Source organism: Acomys russatus, chromosome 22 (assembly GCF_903995435.1).
Source record: "Acomys russatus chromosome 22, mAcoRus1.1, whole genome shotgun sequence".
Lineage (NCBI taxonomy): Eukaryota > Metazoa > Chordata > Mammalia > Rodentia > Muridae > Acomys > Acomys russatus.
The window spans coordinates 28,211,815-28,230,678 of NC_067158.1; the positions used below are offsets into that span (position 1 = coordinate 28,211,815).

Below are 18,864 nucleotides of genomic sequence, written 5' to 3' on the forward strand. Positions count from 1 at the left end.
AATGACGTCTGAACTGTTCCTAGACTCCCTTGTGTTCCAGTGTAGCCATTCACAGATCAGCAGGGAGGAAACAGCTATGAGACCACGGCTAGTCTGGCAGACAGGACATTTATGTCTTTTTGCTCCTTTACCTTATATACTTTTTGTAAGTTTCAAAAAGTTTATTAAATAGGAGCACACATTCCAGTACCTGTAAGCTTAGCATCTCATTGTGTCACATTAAACACAGCACACACATGTTCCGCCTCTTTCCCAGCAGCACCGACACTATGCTGCACTACAGTGCCACTGCACTATGCAGGTTACAATCCGTTTCTTGAGCTGAGTATGACAGCATATGTTAGAATTCAAGTGTCCTGGAGGTTAGGCAGGAGAATCTTGAGTTTAAGGCCAACCTAGGCTGAGACACCGTCAAAAACAACAAAAAAGCCAGTCTTTCTGCCACACTAGCCACGCTTCAAGTGCCCAAATACATACAACTGATGATTACTGTAAGAATATGGGTATTCATACTGCACAAAGTTCTACTGGACACTGGCTTTGACTCATTCCTGCAAATAACCATGCTGAGCAGTTTATCAGCCCCTCCCATGAAGACAGGGTGCAAATCATGCTTCACGAGACTAAATTCCAACAGGTCAAATTACACTCAAGTACTTGTGGAAGGTTCAACGGCAAGGTCAGACTGTAGGGGACGACAAGAACAAGCTCACTGACAATGTAAGAAAAAGTCACGATGACCAGGGTAACCATGAAAAAGGGTTCATTCAGTTGAAACAGGGAGGAACACAATGCTGCAGAGACACAAGCCCCTAAATGTTAATGTCTTAATTCAAAAGAGCCTTGTAACTCCATCAGGCCACATGTCCATCTAGCTTCGGTAGGGATGCTCAAGGCCATCACTACCAAGCACGATCTACCTGGGACACAGGTGACAAAACGGTCACCATCTGGAACCCAACTGACCCAGGGACTGAAGATATCAAATTCTGCACCAAAGTATGACCTGATGCTTTCAAAACTTCTTCCTGGATGTGAGCTGCTCAGTCAGCTAAAGCAAGCCTCCTAGCCTCACCTTAACACGGTGCTTCTCAACCTGGGGCTCTTGACTCCTTTGGGGGTTAACTAACTCTTTCACAGTGATCACATATCAGACATCCTGCCTATCAGATATTTATATTAAGATTCACAACAGTAGCAAAACTACAGTTATGAAGTAACTCACCACAACATTAGGAACTGTATTAAAGGGTCATGGCATTAGGAAGGTTGAGAACCACTGCTTTAATAGGAAAAGGTATCACTAGCCACAATGACTTCAAGGGGCAAAATAAGAAGATATTAGTAAAATGAAATAAAATTTAAAAAAAAAGAAAAAACAACAACAAAAAACCCATTTAACAGGCCAGCCATGGTGGTACATGCCTTTAATCCCAACACTTGGGAGGCAGAGGCAGGCAGATCTCTGTGAGCTCAATGCCAGCCTGGTCTACAAAGCAAGTCCAGGACAGCCAAGGATACATAGAGAAACCCTGTCTCAAAAAACAAAAGCAAAAGCAAAAACAACAACAACAAACAAAAGCAAAAACCATTTAATACTGTTAAAGTTAGCACTCTAGTTAGATAGGGGAAGTTTCAGTAGCACAAATGAATTGAAATTTTAAAAGGAAAGTGATTCATAAAAAAGAAAAGATAATTATTATTAGAAAGGTTTCAAACAGTATGAGTGCTATTGAAATGCTACTGCTTCCGACAGTGGGAGTCTACCCGCCTGCCTCTTAACTCCTCCAGGCCACTGTCTCTGCCAGCACACTGGCAATCACCATCTTCAGCACTGAGCCTACAGCATCCTTTCAGACTGCTTCTGGCTTCTGAGGCGGTTTCTTCACAATTGAGGCTGCAAGGTTTTCTATCAAAACTGTGACATACTCCATGTCCTACTTAACAGAAGGCTTAGGCCTTAACAGGTGATCAAAACTGTTGAACCAATGATTTCCTAACCAAATACAATAGAATAAACGCTCAAAAAGAGAGATTTGGGAAATAACAATGTAGCAGCACGTGGGGAAAGCAACTCTGGTCACACTGTGCACCTAAGAGTAGGGGTGTAAGTCTGTCACCCAGGATTCTAACTCATCTTTTACCACCCACACGTACCACAGGCTCCCTACAGCCAGGCACTGTGCACAAAGGTTTTTCCCTCAGTATATTCCAAACTCAACTGGTGGGCTTTGGTTTCCCTTCTGAGCATGCCAACTTATACTTACCAGTGAATCCCTCAGCTAGTCTCTTACATCTCATAGCGATGTAAGGTCTTCTGCAGTACATGCCCCCAGTCTGTGTTTTAACTGGCCCTCCCTCACTACAAAAAAATGCACTGCAGACTGGTATGGTGGCACACACCTTTAGTTCCAGCACTCAGGATACAGAGGCAGGCAGATCTCATGAGTTCAAGGCCAGCCTGGTCTACAAAATAAGTCTAGGTCAGCCAAGGCCACACAGAGAAACCGTCTTGAAAAACCAAAAACGTGCGCTGCTTGTTAACACACTTGGTGTTCAAAGATCTTCATTACTTGCAATTTTCTTTCCATAATTATTTAACTTGGTTATCTATAGTACTTTCACCCAAATAGATGGATAGATGAATGGATGAAAAGAGAGATAGTTCAGCAGGTAAGGGCACTTGCCACTCAGCCTTACGATGGATGACTGAGTTCAATCCCCAGGACCCACATGATAGATGGAGAGAGCATTTGCAAGCCAAGTGTGGACAAAAGGGTATACTGTGGGACACACTGTGACACACTACAGCTTCCACAATGACATTTTTTTTTCCTGTTGAGGGGGGAGGTTGCAAGGGAAAGGGTGGGTATGAGGGGAGGGGGATATGAGTGGGACTGGGATGTAAGATGTGAAATTCACAAAGAACCAGTAAAAAGGTTTTTTTTTAATGTCTAATCCGGGAATGGCAGCATATGTCTTTAATCCCAGTACTCAGGAGGTAGAGATAGGCGGATCACTGTGAGTTCAAGGCTAGCCTGGTCTATATAGTGAGTTCCAAGCCAGCCAGTGCTACATAGACATCCATTGTCTCAAAAAAAATTTTTTTTCCCTTACATAGAAACAAACAAAAGGTTTTTTGGAATGTTTGTAACTGTAAAACATAATGGAGAAAACTGGCAAATGGGTGAAATAATTCACACCTCAGAGCAGAAAAGGACAACTGTCCAGCACACTGACAGTGCAGAACAAGAACAGGAACAGAACACCTGTAAGACCTACCCCCAACCTGCCTGCTAAGGTCAGATTGGAGAGCTATCATCTTCTGGCAATTGGAGTGACCAGCCAAGCAATTCTTATCATGCAAATGAATGCAGTTTTGATTGGTCAATGTTACAAAGCAGGGTTGCATTAACTGAAAGTTGTCAATCAAGTTAATTCATTTGGTTGTTCCTGGTCCACAGTAAAGGTACCACTATTTGCCCCCCAGGACACTTTCTGGACCAGTCTTGCATTATGCAAATTGCTACATAGGAACTTGTTATCTGTTTTCTCAGCTGTGGATGTTCCTCTATAAAACTTACTCTGTCAACGTTGAAAAACATTTTATCATGTAAAAAATTAGCTCATAATATGCATATGATCTTTCTTTCTTTCTTTCTTTCTTTCTTTCTTTCTTTCTTTCTTTCTCTTCTTTCTTTCTTTAATTTTTTCTCAAGACAGGGTTTCTCTGTGTATAGCCCTGGCTGTCCTGGAATCATTCTGTGGACCAGGCTGGCCTCAAACTAACAAGATCTGCCTGCCTCTGCCTCCTGAGTGCTGGGATTAAAGGCATGTGCCACCACTACCCAGCTGCGTATGATTTTTCAGTGTGAAATTGTAGCTTGTCAAGGTGCCTAGGCATAAAACTTCTACAGCTGTGAACTGTAAAATATACTAAGCCTACACACATGTAGGCAAAACACTCATTTGCATAAAATAATAAAATAAAATGAAAAATGAGATTTATTGGCTGGAGAGATGACTTAGTAGATAAGATAAGGTCTTCCAGAGGACTCCAGTCCAGTTCCCAGTACCAACATCAGACAGCTCACAACCACCTGTAATTCCAGCTCATGGGTTGGGAACTTGCACATGTATGGCAGACACACAGATGCACACATTCAAATAAAAACCAAATATTATATTTTTTAAAAAAAGTTATAGCCAGGTGTGGTGGCACACGACTTTAATCACAGAACTCCCGAGGCAGAGGCAGGCAGATCACTGTGAGTGCAAGGCCAGCCTGGTCTACAAAGCAAGTCTAGGACAGCCAAGGCTACACAGAGAAACCAAAAAAAGAAAAGAAAAAAAGTTACATAGAGAAATCCTGTGTGAAAACAAACAACAACAAAAGAGTAAGTTTTCTAACTGCTACTTATACCCAAAACTACATTGTAACAAACTACTCTGCAGTGGAAACCTCAGTAAGGTGGTGGAGGCACCAGCCCTTTCCACCATAAGGCAATCTAGGAACCACTCTCATCAATGGGACTACCTGTCTTAATGGTAAGCCTCCAAAACCTGTGAGCTAAATAAATCTCTTTTCTTTGCAAACAGGCCACCTCAGATACTTCATTATAGCAATGAAAAAACTGGTGTGTGAACACACACACACACACACACACACACACACACACACACTATCCTTTAACAAACTCAATTTCCACTTTAAGCTTATCCTAACAGTCTTTCTCAGAGTCCTAGCAAAACACTGCAACAAAAACACAAGCAGGTGATGTGGCCGGTCTGTAATGGGAAGATGAGGGAGGAAAAGCCCAATCTGGGGTTACATATAGAAAATCCCCTCATCATACCTCCCTCCAAAAGATACAGTCTGATTCAATTTTGAAATATTACTTCAAAGGTGCTTTGGAAAACACAATTGAGTGAGAAACAGACTCCAGGGTGAAAGGAAAGCAAATCCCTCCCTACTCATAGCTTCATCCCAATTACAAGCCACTAACATGTGCATATACACAGATACACACGGACACACACACACCAATGTACCTCAAAGTGCACTGTGGAATAGTTCTTTATACTCATTTACTCTCATGGGTTTTCCATTCCACAGAACCGATTGACTCATGTTAAATATTTACTTGGCAACACCCCTTGCCATGCCCCCACACCTCACAGTCTTAGAACTCATTCATTCATACTCAGGCTAAAAACATGCACACACAGAGAAGATTCTCAAGTATTCATTGCCCCAGTGCCTTTATCTGTAACACAGACACTAGCAATACAACAAGTTCATCTGCTGGGACAATACTATCATTTCCAAATCTTTGGAAAGAAAATTGATAATCATAAAATAGCCAATACAAGAAATTCCCATTTGACAGGCAGTGGTGGCACATGCCTTTAATCCCAGCACTTGGGAGGCAGAGGCAGGTGTGATTTCGAGGCCAGTCTGGTCTACAAAGGGAGTCCAGGACAGCCAAGGCTACACAGAGAAACCCTGTCTCGAAAAAACAAAAAAGAAAGAAAGAAAAAAAAGAAGAAGAAAAAAAGAAATTCCAATTAATATGCTACTCCAGGGAAAGAGCTCCAAGTTATATTGGAATCAACAGATACCACTTTTAAAGACTTAATCAGTACAGCATATAAACTTAAGTAGCATAAATACTTAAAAGTGTCAACATTCAGCCAGGCATAGTGGCACACACCTTTAATCCCAGCACTCAGAGTCAGAGGCAGAAGGATCGCTGTGAGTTCGAGGCCAGCCTGGTCTACAAAGAGAGTCTCCGACAGCCAAAGCTACACAGAGAAACCCTGTCTCGGAAAAACCAACCAACTAAACAAACAAAAAAGTGTCAATATTCAAATGTAATTCCTCACCTATCTGCACCCAATCCAATGATTGGGAGGACTGGGGATGCTGACAAGATAAAAGAAGAGACAAAATAGTGTACGGACAACACTTAACAACAGGGAAAAATTTTGGAGGTTTCAACAGCTACCCCAAATACATTTTGGAAGATGAGAGAGAGAGAGAGAGAGAGAGAGAGAGAGAGAGAGAGAGAGAGAGAGAGAGAGAGAGAGAAGAAAAAAAACCAAACAGGTACTATCAAACAACTTTAATTTTTTTCCCACTAATCTTCCTAAACCATATGCAAAAACCTGTTTACCTACAGAGAAGCTTCCTATGTTTTCAACATAGTTTAAGATTCCATATTGAATCTTTGCAGAAGCCCTCTCCACTTCATCCCTAAGGCAAATAAGAAATGTAGGTACAACTAGAGATGACTTCTACTTTTTATACATGTGTTAGAATTAAAACTGTGGGCACGGTCATAATATAGTGGCATAATCATAGCCAGGTGGTGGTGGTGCACGCCTTTAACCCCAGCATTCAGAAGGCAGAGGCAAGTGGATCTTTGTGAGTTCGAGGCCAGCCTGGTTTACAGTTCCAAGATACCCAGAACAACATAGAGAGCACTGTCTCAAGAAAACAAAACAAAAGCACTGTAAACAACCAACTGACTTAATATTTCTGATTTGAACATGGCATATCCTCTGCAGACTCGTTTTAACTGCTTGGTTCACAGCATAATTTTGGGAGGCTTTAGAACTTTTGGCAAGTGGGGCCTAGTTGGAAGAACAGGTCATGGGGGAAGGGGATCTACTTCCTTGAGGGTATGCTATCCCTGACCATCCTATCTCACCATCTACTTCATCATCCACCATGATAGAACAGCCTCTGCTTCTATTGATACTCCCTGGCCATGTCTTCCTGACCTGACAGACTGAACCCAAAGGCAAAAGTCACTTTTTCCTCCGGTAATTTGTTTCTGTTGGGCATTTGGTCACAACCAGTGAAAAGCTAATACAGAAAATGATACCAAAAGAAGGGTCTGCTAAGACTGTCCTCTGGAAATGGTTGGTGTGAAAAATGTAAAAGCTTATAGCATGGGATAGAGAAACTACAGAATGCTAAAAGACCATCATATGTGATGATTATGGGCCCAGAATAGCTCTGGGGAAGGCTGAGTTTAAAACTCATTGACTAGCACAGGGAGAGTGCTATTGTGCACTGTGGCACACACCTCTAATCCCAGCACTCAGGGGAGGCAGAGGCAGACAGATCACTGTGAGTTTGAGGCCAGCCTGGTCTACAAAGCAAGTTCAGGACAGCCAGGGCTACACAGAGAAACCCTGTCTGGGGGAGGGGGGGGGGGGGAGAGACTGACTAGAAGTTGAAGAGACAGCTCAGTGGTTGCTCTTCCAAAGGACTCTAGTTCAATTCCCAGGACCATGGGTAGCTCACAACTCTCTGAAACTCCAGTCTCAGGAAATCAAACATCTGCTTCTGGCTTCCTTGGGTACTGCTCACACCTGGTACTCAAACACACATGCAGGCAAAATTATGTACCTACACACAAATAAAAATAAAGGTTGCAAAAGAAAAAAGTTAATGAGCTAATTACAGTAGCAGATGGGCATCTGGGCTGTGGCACTCTTGCTGCTGGCGGCTTCTAACTAGGTTTACAGTGATTTGACAAATGTGAAATCTGCCCAGAATAGGATTGAGTTGGAAGCTGTAGACTAAAAGTGTGTGGTTGTAGCCAGGCAGTGGAAGAGCACACCTGTAATCCCAGCACTTGAGAGGCAGAGGCAGGCACGTCTCTGTGAGTTTGAGGCCAGCCTAGTCTACAAAGTGAGTCTAAGATAGCCAGGGCTACACAGAGAAAACCCTGCCTAGGGAGGGAAAATAGCTCTGCGTGTAACGCCTATGTCACAAAAGAGACACTAAGATATTGGAGATGGCAGGAGCATGGAACATCTGCTGAAGAAAGATACCAAATGGAACCAGCACAAAAGAGGGATCACGTGGGGTGGGTGGCAAAGTCACAGAAGGAGCTGCACGGCCACTGACACCTGCCCTGAGAGCTAGAGGATTTACTGTTTGCCAACCTGGGTTTCAACTCTGCTTTTGTCCACTTTTCCTTGCTATTCTTCGATTCGTCTCCTCCCTTTTGGAACGGTAATGTCTACTATGTCATTGTACACAAAGATATGCAATTTCCTTTTTGATTTTTCAAGATGTTATTAAGTACTCTTTGTCATCGCTCTGACAAAGTATCTGACAAAAGCATCTTACAGGATTTGTTTTGGCTCAATTTGAGGGTACATGTTTCCATCATGGCAGGGAAGCATGGTCTCAGTATAAGGCAGTTGGTCACCTAGTGTCTGCAGTCAAGAAACTGGGAAATGAACGATGATGCTCAACTTGCTTTCTTTTCATCCAGCCTTAGACCTCAACCCATGGGATAGACAACCCACATTCAAGGCAGGTCTGTGAAAACACTCACTGACACATCCGTTTGCTTCCTAAATGACTCTAAATCTAGTCAGGTTAACAATGAAGACTAACCATCACCGGAGGAAGGGCTAACAGCTAAGAGACTATTTTGAATCTTAGAAAGACATCAGAGTTTTTATAACAATTTTTAAATTTTTTGACAGTACATTATAATTACATAATTTCCCCTTCACTTCCTTCCCTACGGACCTCCCCAGGCACTCCCTTGTTGTCTCTAAAACTCACGACCTTTTTTCTTTTCTTGTTTTACACATATACATATAAACAAATTTTCTAAATATACAAATACAATCTGTTGAGTCTGTATAATGCTAACTGTGTGTATATGGTCTTAGGGCTGACCAGTTGGCACCAGACTTTTGAACACTATCAAAACCATTAAGAATTTGAATTTGAATTAAATGAGATGTACATATGAGATGGCCATAGCCTTGGCATCAAAGGTCAGATATTAGAATCTGAATATGAACTATCCCCCACTAGCTGGTGTTCTGAATGTCTGGTCCCTAGCTAGCAGTGCTACTTGAGGACTGGACACTTCAGGAGGTCAAACTAGCTGAAGGAAGAAGGTCATCTCGGCAAGAGTGACTCTGGGACTATGCTATCTCTGCCCATTTCCTTTCTTGCTTTCCGCTTGCTGGTTTGCTGAGATATGAACAGCCTCCACCATCTGCTCCTGCCACCATGAAGCAAAGTGTTCCCTCCCACATGCTGTCCGCAGAGGGACTAAAATCCAATGAAACCATGAGCCCCAAATCACTGAAGTTGTTTCTGTCAGGTACTGTGGTAACAGCAACACCAAAGCCCTAATGTTTTTCACATGGGCTCAAACAAGCTAAAAGCTGCCAATTACCTACACATCTGCTATATATCAGGCCCTACACAAGTCGCAAAATTCTCCCAGAAAGCTACTTTGACCCAAGCCATTTCCTTGCAAAGTCATTCAGTTAATTCAATCAAACATCTAATGAATAAGTACTGTACAAAAAGATGACACTGCACACTAGAAGGAATCATCAAATAAGAGTCTCCTCTCTTCTCACAGAAATTAAAATGCAGGAGATGCCTCCATGCAAATCGACAACAATGAAACAATAAAATGTCATAAGCAAACAACAATAATAAAACAACTAGAGGGACTAGAGAGATGCTTCATCAGTTAAGAGCACTTATTGCTCTTTTGGCGAGGGGGGCGGGGAAGCAGGGTTTCTCTGTGTAGTCTTGGCTGTCCTGGAACTGGCTTTGTTGATCAGGCTGGCCTCAAACTAACAGTGATCCTTTTGCCTCTGCCTCTTGAGTGCTGGGAGTAAAGGCATGTGCCACCACACTCAGCTCATGAGCATTTACTGCTCTTGTAGAGAACCCAGGTATAGGTCCCAGCACACATACTAAGCAGCTCAAAACTGCCTTAACTCCAGTTCCAGGGGATTTGACACCCTTTTTGGCCCCCATTGGTACCTGCACACATGTGATGCATACCAAATCAAACATACACATAAAGTAAATTATAATAATTAAATTGGGGCCGGGCGTGGTGGCGCACGCCTTTAATCCCAGCACTGGGGAGGCAGAGGCAGGCGGATCGCTGTGAGTTCGAGGCCAGCCTGGTCTACAAAGTGAGTCCAGGATGGCCAAGGCTACACAGAGAAACCCTGTTTCGAAAAACAAAAAACAAAAACAAACAAACAAAAAAAATTAAATTGGGAAAAAAATTGATGTATCAGGCAAACACTGTATGGGAGAGTAAAGAGTTAATTCTGAAAATCAGGTTACAGAAGTATAAAGAATATTTCAGCAAATTCTTCAAGATTCCAATGGCTTGATAGAGGAAAGGACAAATACAGAAACTGGACAATCATGAGGTAGCCATCAATTTCATACTAAGATATAAGGTGCTGTGGCTTGAATCTGAAATGTCCCGACAGGCTAACATACTGGTCCTCTGCAGGTTAGTGGCACTTTACTGGGAAGTGCTGGAGGAAGTAGGCCACTTTGATATATCTTAGGTATATGTTATCTGCCTATCTCTCATCAGCCATCTCCTCTCCCTCCTCTCCTACTCTGTTCCTCCCTGTCAGGAAGTGAGAAACATTGTTCCACCATATGGCCTTCCACCATGAGGGGACTGAAACCATAAGCCAACACAAACCCTTCTCCCACTTAAGTTGTGAGTGTCAGATATTTTGTTACAAGGATGAAGATCTAACACAGAAAATTGGTCCCAGTAAAGTGAGGTCATTGCTGACTGCTGCTGCTGTGGGTCAGAAGCCTTTGGACCAGGTCTTACAGGAGAAATAGGAAAGACTTTAGAAAAAACGAGCCAAACCAAGATGGCTGTCAGCAGAGCTTAATGTACAATTCTGGTGGGAGCTCAGAAGACCAGAAGCCACTACAAATGTGGACAATAAAGACAGGTTTCAGAGCCAGGCGTGGTGGCGCACGCCTTTAATCCCAGCACTCGGGAGGCAGAGGCAGGGGGATCGCTGTGAGTTCGAGGCCAGCCTGGTCTACAAAGTGAGTCCAGGACAGCCAAGGCTACACAGAGAAACCCTGTCTCAGAAAAAAAAAAAAGACAGGTTTCAGAGGGAAACAAGACTGCTAGAAACTGGACTGGAGACTGCACATATTACATTATAGCAAAGAATAATCCATTTCCCAAACTTCAAACTCCATTGACAGGCCAAGTTTACAAGTGACCCACCAGAAATCCCATGGTAGCAGAGCATTCTGACTGGGGAATGAGGTTTGCTAACAACTCTTCGTGTTCATAATGAGGAAAAAAAGCAGCAAAAACTGGAAAACTTGCAACATGGTAAAAAAAAGTAGCAAAGGTAAAGTTAGGGCCAAAGACAGTGTACCTACTGAAGAAATTAGGGACATTAAAAAGGAGTTTAGGATTATCGTCAGGACAAAAAGGTGTTCTCCAGGGCATCTTGGGAGCTGGCCAGACCCCACACATCACAGGTTCAAGGGGAATAAAGCATAAACTGATTTGGAATACTTCTCCTTTGAGCAGAGAAGACACCATGAGTAGACAGGGACAAGGCCACCTGAGAAGCTATTTCCCCAGGATCTGTTTCACTATGCTCAGCCACCCACATACTCTTGAGGTTGCTGTAGCTATGGTCTCAGGAAACCTGACTACTACTGCAGCTGGCAGCAAATCCTGGCATTCCCAAGTGATGCTGGGTTAGCAGGCAAACAAATTACACTTATAGGGCCATGGAGGTTTCCACACAAATTTCAAAGAAAAGCCTGAGAGGTCAGGAAATATGTGATAAGATTAGGGTCCCTGCACTATGATAGCCCAAGATGGCACTGAGCAGAGCCAACCCAGGAGAAGTCATGTGGACTGCACACAACCAGCAAAGCCAAAGGGACAGGGCTGTCAAAGCCCATTGGCGCTTACCACACACTTCAGAAGACAGACGTGGAGCAACAAGATTTAAACTTTGCCCTGCTGAGTTTTGATCTTGCTTTGGACCATCCAATCCCTACTGGCTATTCTGTTCTTCCTTTTAGAATGGAAATACTCTGTGCCCTTGCATAATTTTCTTTTTTATTTTACAGGGACTCATAGCTGAGAGATTGACTCAAAACTCAGAAGAGACTTTGGACTTGGGACTTTTAAGCAGTGTTGAAATATAATGTAAATGCACTGGCGACTCCTCAGAAAGAGTAAATACATAAATATATGTTTGGTACTGAGTTGAATGTTATGAATCTTAAATGTGCCCCTCAGACTCATTTGAGCGTTTGGACTCCAGCTAAGGGCACTATTTTGAAGGTGCTGAAAACATCACAAGGTGAGACTTGGCAGAAGGAAGTGGGTCACTGGAGGCAGGTCCTTGGGGTACCTGTCTTTGGCCCCTATCTGTCTTTCTCTGCCTCCTGGCTTCCATTAGGTTGAGATCTCTAAGCTACCATGCCCTTCTGTGTTAAGAACTGAAATCTCAGAAACCTGAGCCCAAAAAAAAACAAAAAGAAAAGCAAAAACAAAAAACAAAAAGAACCCCAGAGCTTCTCTCTGAGAGGTTATTTATGTCAGTTCTGGGAGCTGCCTAGCATATGAAGGACAAGAAGATATAACAGTTTCAGACCTAACTAAAAGAATAAGCACAGGTGGCAATGCTTTTAGAGTGCATTTTTAACCCTTTCAACACTACCTCTTAGTCAAGGAAAGAGGCTGTTCATTCTTTCCCAGAAACCAGTGATATAGCTTCAAAGAATGGGACAGGAGAACCAGGGAGGAAAGAGATAAGGAAGAAGATAAAAAGTGTATAGAGGAGCAGGGTGTGGCAGCACACGCCTTTAATCCCAGCACTCAGGAGGCAGAGGCAGGCTGATCGCTGTAAGTTCGAGGCCAGCCTGGTCTACAAAGTGAGTCTAGGACAGCCAAGGCTACACAGAGAAACCCTATCTCAAAAAATGGAAAACAGAAAAAAATAAATAAAAGAAGTGCACAGAGGGGCAAGAGATGTAACTGAGTTGGTAGAGAGTTTGTCTAGAATATGTGATGCCTTGGGTTTAATCCTAAGGACTCAAGAAAAAGAAAAACAGAAGGGAACATGAGCACGAATACAAAGCTGGTAAAAATCTGGTACCTGGGGGCTAGAAAGATGGCTCAGAGGTTAAGGGCACTGACTGCTCCTGCAGAGGTCCTGCATTCAATTCCCAGCAACCATATGGTGGCTCATAACCAGCTATAATATGATCTGATGCCCTCTTCTGGCCTGCAGGTATATGTGCTGGCAGAGCACTGTATACATTCTAATAAATAAATCTTTTAAAAAAAAATCTGGTACCTGGGGCTAGAGAGATGGTTCAATAGTTAAGTATACTTACTATTTTTCCAGAGGACTGGAGTTCAGTTTCCAGCTCCTAAGTCAGGCAGTTCATAACTGCCTGTAACTGTGGCTCCAGAGAAATCCAACACCACCATCTGGCCTCCAAGGGAAGCATGTACACACATATACATGTAAATAAAAATAAATATTTCTTTTTAAAAATCTGGTCATCAAAAAAGCAGCTCCCAGGGCCAGCATGATAGCTCAGTGGATAAAGGCACTTGCCAAGCAAGCCTGGAAACCTGAGTTCAATCCCTAGAGTCCAGCTCACTACAAAACAAAAGGCATAGGATGAAACTTGTTTCACAGGAAAGACTGAAGGTCAAGAGATATCATAAGCTTGCCCATAGTGACTCAAGAAGCAAGAGAGGGGCAGCATGTAACTGGTCTTTCCAATCCAGTACTAACAGGATAATGAGTAAGTCTTCTTGGAAGCAATAGTATTTTATATTTAATTTCCACAAAAGAAACTTCTTAAAAAAAAAAAAAAGAAGAAGAAGCATGTCATCAGGCATGGTGGCACATGCCTGTAATCCTAGCACTTGGGAAGGCAGTGAGTTTGAGGCCAGCCTGGTCTACAAAGTGAGTCAAGGACAGCCAAGGCTACACAGAGAAACCCTGTCTTGAAAAACAAAAAGGAGAGGGGGGGGGAAGAGAGAGAGAGAGAGAGAGAGAGAGAGAGAGAGAGAGAGAGAGAGAGAGAGAGAGAGAGCGCGCGCGCGCATGTCATCCACCAAGAGAGGAATTACCCACGGGCTGCCCATGACATGGGGCAGAATACAGTCAGACTCTGACAGCTCAGAAACAGATGGTGGAGTAACAGCTTCACTTGGGACATAATTATGTGAGAAGCCAAAAGCAACTGCAAATAAATCTTTTCAATAGTAACTACCTTCAATATGAGAAAACTGCATTTCTAATGCTTAAATTAATATTCAAGATTTTTTGGTTTGGGGTTTTTTGTTGTTTGTTTAGTGTGTGTGTGTGTGTGTGTGTGTGTGTGTGTGTGTGTGTGTCCTGGAACTTGTTCTGTAATCCAGGCTAGCCTTGAAATCACAGAGATCCACCTGCCTCTGCCTCCCAAGTGCTGGGATTAAAGGCGTGTGCCACTACCACCTGGCAATATTAAAGTTTTATTAAAATTCCTTATACTATTAATATGCTCAACACTGAATGCAAATCTTATTTAGCAAACATCGGCACATCTCCATATATTTAAAGGTCCCAGCAAGATATTATGAGTAAAACAATAGCAGAATTGGGTTGAATAGCCAGAGTTTAATGTAATCATTTATAGTACACAGGGGCAATAACGGAAGGAGAACTAGAAGACAAAGCTCCAGAGAGGATACCATATCTTATAAGAAATTTTCAAACTAGAGAAAGTGGAAGTGAGGGGGCACTCAGATCAGAAGAATATAAATCAAGAAAGCCTGAAACTGTTTGGCATGGTCAGAGGAGCAACAGTCTTAGTAAGTTAATATGGGAAGGAAATGGCCAGCACAGGATGACTAGGGCTGTACTGCAAGGAGCCTCCAAACACTGTGTTGGTACAGCTGCATTCTAAGCTCCAAATCACAGGTACTTAGATGCTTGCAGGACCAGAGGCTGACATGTGTTTGGAAAAGATAATCTGGAGGCCAGGTAAAGAGGACGCAATAGTGGCCTAAAAACAACTGACGGCTTTCAGCCAGCAGGGGAATCTGAGGACTTCGAAAGATCAGCACTAGCCCAGCATTTTAAGAGCTTGAGTGTGGCTGGAATTACTTCACATTATCCCTCTCTGCCTAACCATCCTGCAAGACAGGTATCACCATTCTTCCCATTTCACAGATGACAGAACTGGCTCAGAGGTCCAAGTCAAATGATACAAAACAGGAGCAAAGCTCAGGCTTGGTGCATTTCCACACAAATGCAAGTTCACCACTTTTTTTTTTTTTTTTTTTTGGTTTTTTGAGACAGGGTTTCTCTGTGTAGCCTTGGCCATCCTGGACTCACTCTGTAGACCAGGCTGGCCTCGAACTCACAGCGATCCTCCTGTCTCTGCCTCCCGAGTGCTGGGATTAAAGGCGTGTGCCACCACGCCCGGCTAAGTTCACCACTTTTAAAGAGCCCTGGGGTAAATCAAGCAAAGAGGGAGCTATAGGACTACTGGGAACAAGCTAAAACACTTTTCTCTCTCTTTCTTAAGTTTTGTTTTTGTTTTTGTTTTTGTTTTTTTGTTTTTTGAGGAGGTTTTTCTGTGTAGCTTTGGCTGTCCTGGACTCAGTTTGTAGACCAAGAACTCTAGAGATATGCCTGCTTCTGATTTTGAAATGCTGGGATTAACCCATCACCTTCAACCTTCAGCTCCACCTTAATTTTTGAGACAGGGTCTATCTCTGAATCTGGAGCTCACCAATTCAGCTAGATTAGCTGGTCAGCAACCTTCAGCCATCTTCCCATCTTGACCTCTCCAGCACTGGGATTCCAAGCACCTGGGGATCCGATCTTAGGGCCTTGAGCTTGAGGGGCATGCACTTTCTTGGCCACAAATATTTAATCATTTAAAAAGTAGTTAGGGCTGGAGATGTAGCCCAGGTGAAACCCAGGATTAAATTTCAGAACCTAAAATAAGGCTTCAAGTTTGAGTATAACTGGTTTTTCATGAGTTTATTTTCACTAAGAAAGTACCACCCCAGCCGGGCGTGGTGGTGCACGCCTTTAATCCCAGCACTCGGGAGGCAGAGGCAGGTGGATCGCTGTGAGTTTGAGGCCAGCCTGGTCTACAAAGTGAGTCCAGGATGGCCAAAGCTACACAGAGAAACCCTGTCTCAAAAAACAAAACAAAACAAAACAAAAAAAGAAAGTGCCATCCTGGTCAGTGAAATATGAGGATAAGGGTTTTGCTCTTACTTAGTGTCCTGGAGCTACATCTATTGTTCTTTGAATAAAAGGACACAGATTTTAGGCCGGGGGAGGTGGTGCATGCCTTTAATCCCAGCACTCAGGAGGCAGAGGCAGGTGGATCACTGAGTTCTAGGCCAGCCTGGTCTACAAAGCCAGTCCAGGACAGCCAAGGCTACACAGAGAAACCCTGTCTCGAAAACCAAAAACAAAAAAACAAAAAAACCAAAAAACAAAAAAAAACCAAAAATAAAAACAAACAAACAAACAAACAAACAAACAAAAACAGATTTTAGGCTGGTGGTGGTAGAACACACCTTTAATCCCAGCACTTGGGAGACAGAGGCAGTAGGATCTCTGTGAGTTCGAGGCCACCCTGGTCTAGAGTGACTTGCAAGACAGCTAGAGCTGTTACACAGAGAAACTCTATCTCAAGGGGCAAAAAAGATGCAAAAGATACAGATTTTATCACGGCAACATAATAAGACAAATCTGTTTAGAGGATGATCAGTTTGACAAACAAATTATGAACACTAAAAAAAAAAAAAAAAAAAACTTGCCGGGTGTGGTGGCGCACGCAGAGGCAGAGGCAGGTGGACTGCTGTGAGTTCAAGGCCAGCCTGGTCTACAAAGCAAGTCCATGACAGCCAAGGCTAATACAGAAAGACCCTGTCTCAAAAAAACATAGAAAAGGAAAAGAAACTTAAGCCTGGCACAGTGGTGCACATCTATAATCCCAACACTAGGGAAGCAGAGGCAGGCAGATGTCTGTGAGATCGAGGCCAGCCTGGTCTACCTAGTGAGACTCTGTTTCAAATATAAAAATAAAAATAAAATAACAACTGAGAGCTGGAAAGATGGTTTGGCTGTTAAGAGCATTAACTGTTGTCTGCCGACGGCCCGAGTTCACTTCCTAGCACCTATATGGCAGTTCACAACTGTCTGTAACTCCAGTTCCAAGGGATCTAACACCATCACATAGACCAACATGCAGGCAAACACCAATGCACATTAAATAAATCTAAAAAAAAATTAAAAATAACACCAGATACGGATCACTAGCTTCTACACATACACACATGAATATATACACAATTACAATTCAATATTTGGATGAGAAGATAATGGGGAACTATGATAAAAGTACATTATATATACACACGCACGAACTTGTGAAAGAATAAATTTTAAAAGTATATTATTTGGCAAGAACAGCAATTGAATCTATGATAATAAGAATTAACTGCAAGGAGCCTCCATTGGTATTTCAAAGGCACAGTTCCAGAATGGTTTTTGTCATAAAGATCCTGAGACCTAGTTAAGAATGGTTCAGCCCAAAATATCTGCGGGCGAATATTTGACCTTCAGAATGCAGAGTGACAGATTTTTTTTTCCTTCCTCTAAACCTGAAATCTCTGAAACCGACAAAGTGTCGTGCACCGGGTCCTATACTGATGGCAGAAATCTTGTGTGAGGTTTTCATTGCATAGCCTTTTGCATGGCATCACCTGTTATCCAAACTGCTCGTCCCCAGCTCCTCAGCAATCCTCTCCTACCGTTTCTTTAAGCAAGCCAAGACCCAGAAATGCAAAATGCATTGTCAGTTACTTGGGCAGCGAGGCAAAGTCTGCGAGGCAAGTGACGAGAACCACGAAACCCATTTAGTAAATGACTCCAGAGTCGCCTGTCCCCCTACCCAGCTTATCTCCATCCTACTTTTCTTTAAGGTTTGTCTAGCGAAGGACAAACACTGAAGGGAGGGGCTGCCAAGTCCGGGAGTCTGCTCTCCAGAGCTCGTCCTACCCTGGCCTCTGTGCAGCGCGCTCAGACAGCCAGATTCAGGGCCAGCGGCAGACTCGGGGAGCTCCGGGGACGCCGGCCGGAAGCCGGGCCGCGAGGGTCCGGACGGCGGCGCGCACAGGCCGGCGACTCCCGGGCCTGTCACTTGTGCCCTGGGCCGTCACCTTCGCCAACCCCGCGCCATAGGCCCGCGCGCCCGCCACTCACCGCGCCGCGCCCGCCCCCGGCCGCCGAAGGACAAAGCTGAGGGCGCGGGGCGAGGCTCGGCCGCTGTCCCTCAGGCCGGGCCGCCACAGCCCGCCGCGGCCCATTGTGCGCACTCATGGCCCACCGCCCACCGGGTTCTCGAGCCCGACATCCCGCGGGCCGGTCGCCCGCATGGGTTCCGCTCCCGGCCCCCGCCTACCTGCCAAGGCTACCGGTGGGCGCCTCTCCTTGCGCTCTGAGGGCTGCAGGCGGCTGCCGAGCGCCGGGCGGCCCTGGCCTGCGCCTTACGTAAAGCGGCGGCGGCCCCAGCGCCTGGCGGCGGAGGGCGGGAGGCGGCGCGCAGCAGCCGCTCCGCTGCGTTACCTGGCAACGGCCTCAGTGCCCGGCCAGCCAGCGCCGCGTTCCATATCCTTCCGCCCAGGCGCCGGGATTACATCAGCACGCCGGGGCGCCGCCCTCCTGCTGTAGGTGGGGGAGCAAGAGGCACACTAAGGGTACGAGGCCGTCCTGAGGATTGGAGACTTTGATGCTTCACCAGGTCCTGAGAGTGGGAGCCACGGTCAATGACCCCCGCTGGGGCGCGCAGACCCGGCTTTGCAGAGACATACACACACACACACACACACACACACACACACACACACACACACACACACACGCACTCCCGCTTTCCCGCGCACGCTTCACCTGTCCACACCCCCTCTTCGCCGTGTCCTGGGATGGCTGGAGTGGGCGGCTTAACATAAAGACTTA

The 18,864-nt window shown here is 44.4% G+C and overlaps 1 protein-coding gene across 7 annotated transcripts in view; it reads right to left on the minus strand.

The window, feature by feature from the left end:
* Kiaa0232 (KIAA0232 ortholog) overlaps positions 1–18,451 on the minus strand; it is a 68,467-nt gene extending 50,016 nt beyond the window's left edge. For 3 of the 7 annotated variants that reach the window (XM_051165009.1, XM_051165006.1, XM_051165011.1), the window contains exon 1: positions 17,613–17,780. The gene's annotated coding sequence lies outside the window, so the exon portion shown is untranslated. Of the gene's footprint in view, positions 1–17,612; positions 17,781–17,907; positions 18,007–18,310 lie in introns of those variants that run through there. The other 4 variants (XM_051165010.1, XM_051165012.1, XM_051165007.1 and 1 more) reach the window with 3 other exon arrangements.
* Between the last annotated feature and the right edge of the window lie 413 nt (positions 18,452–18,864).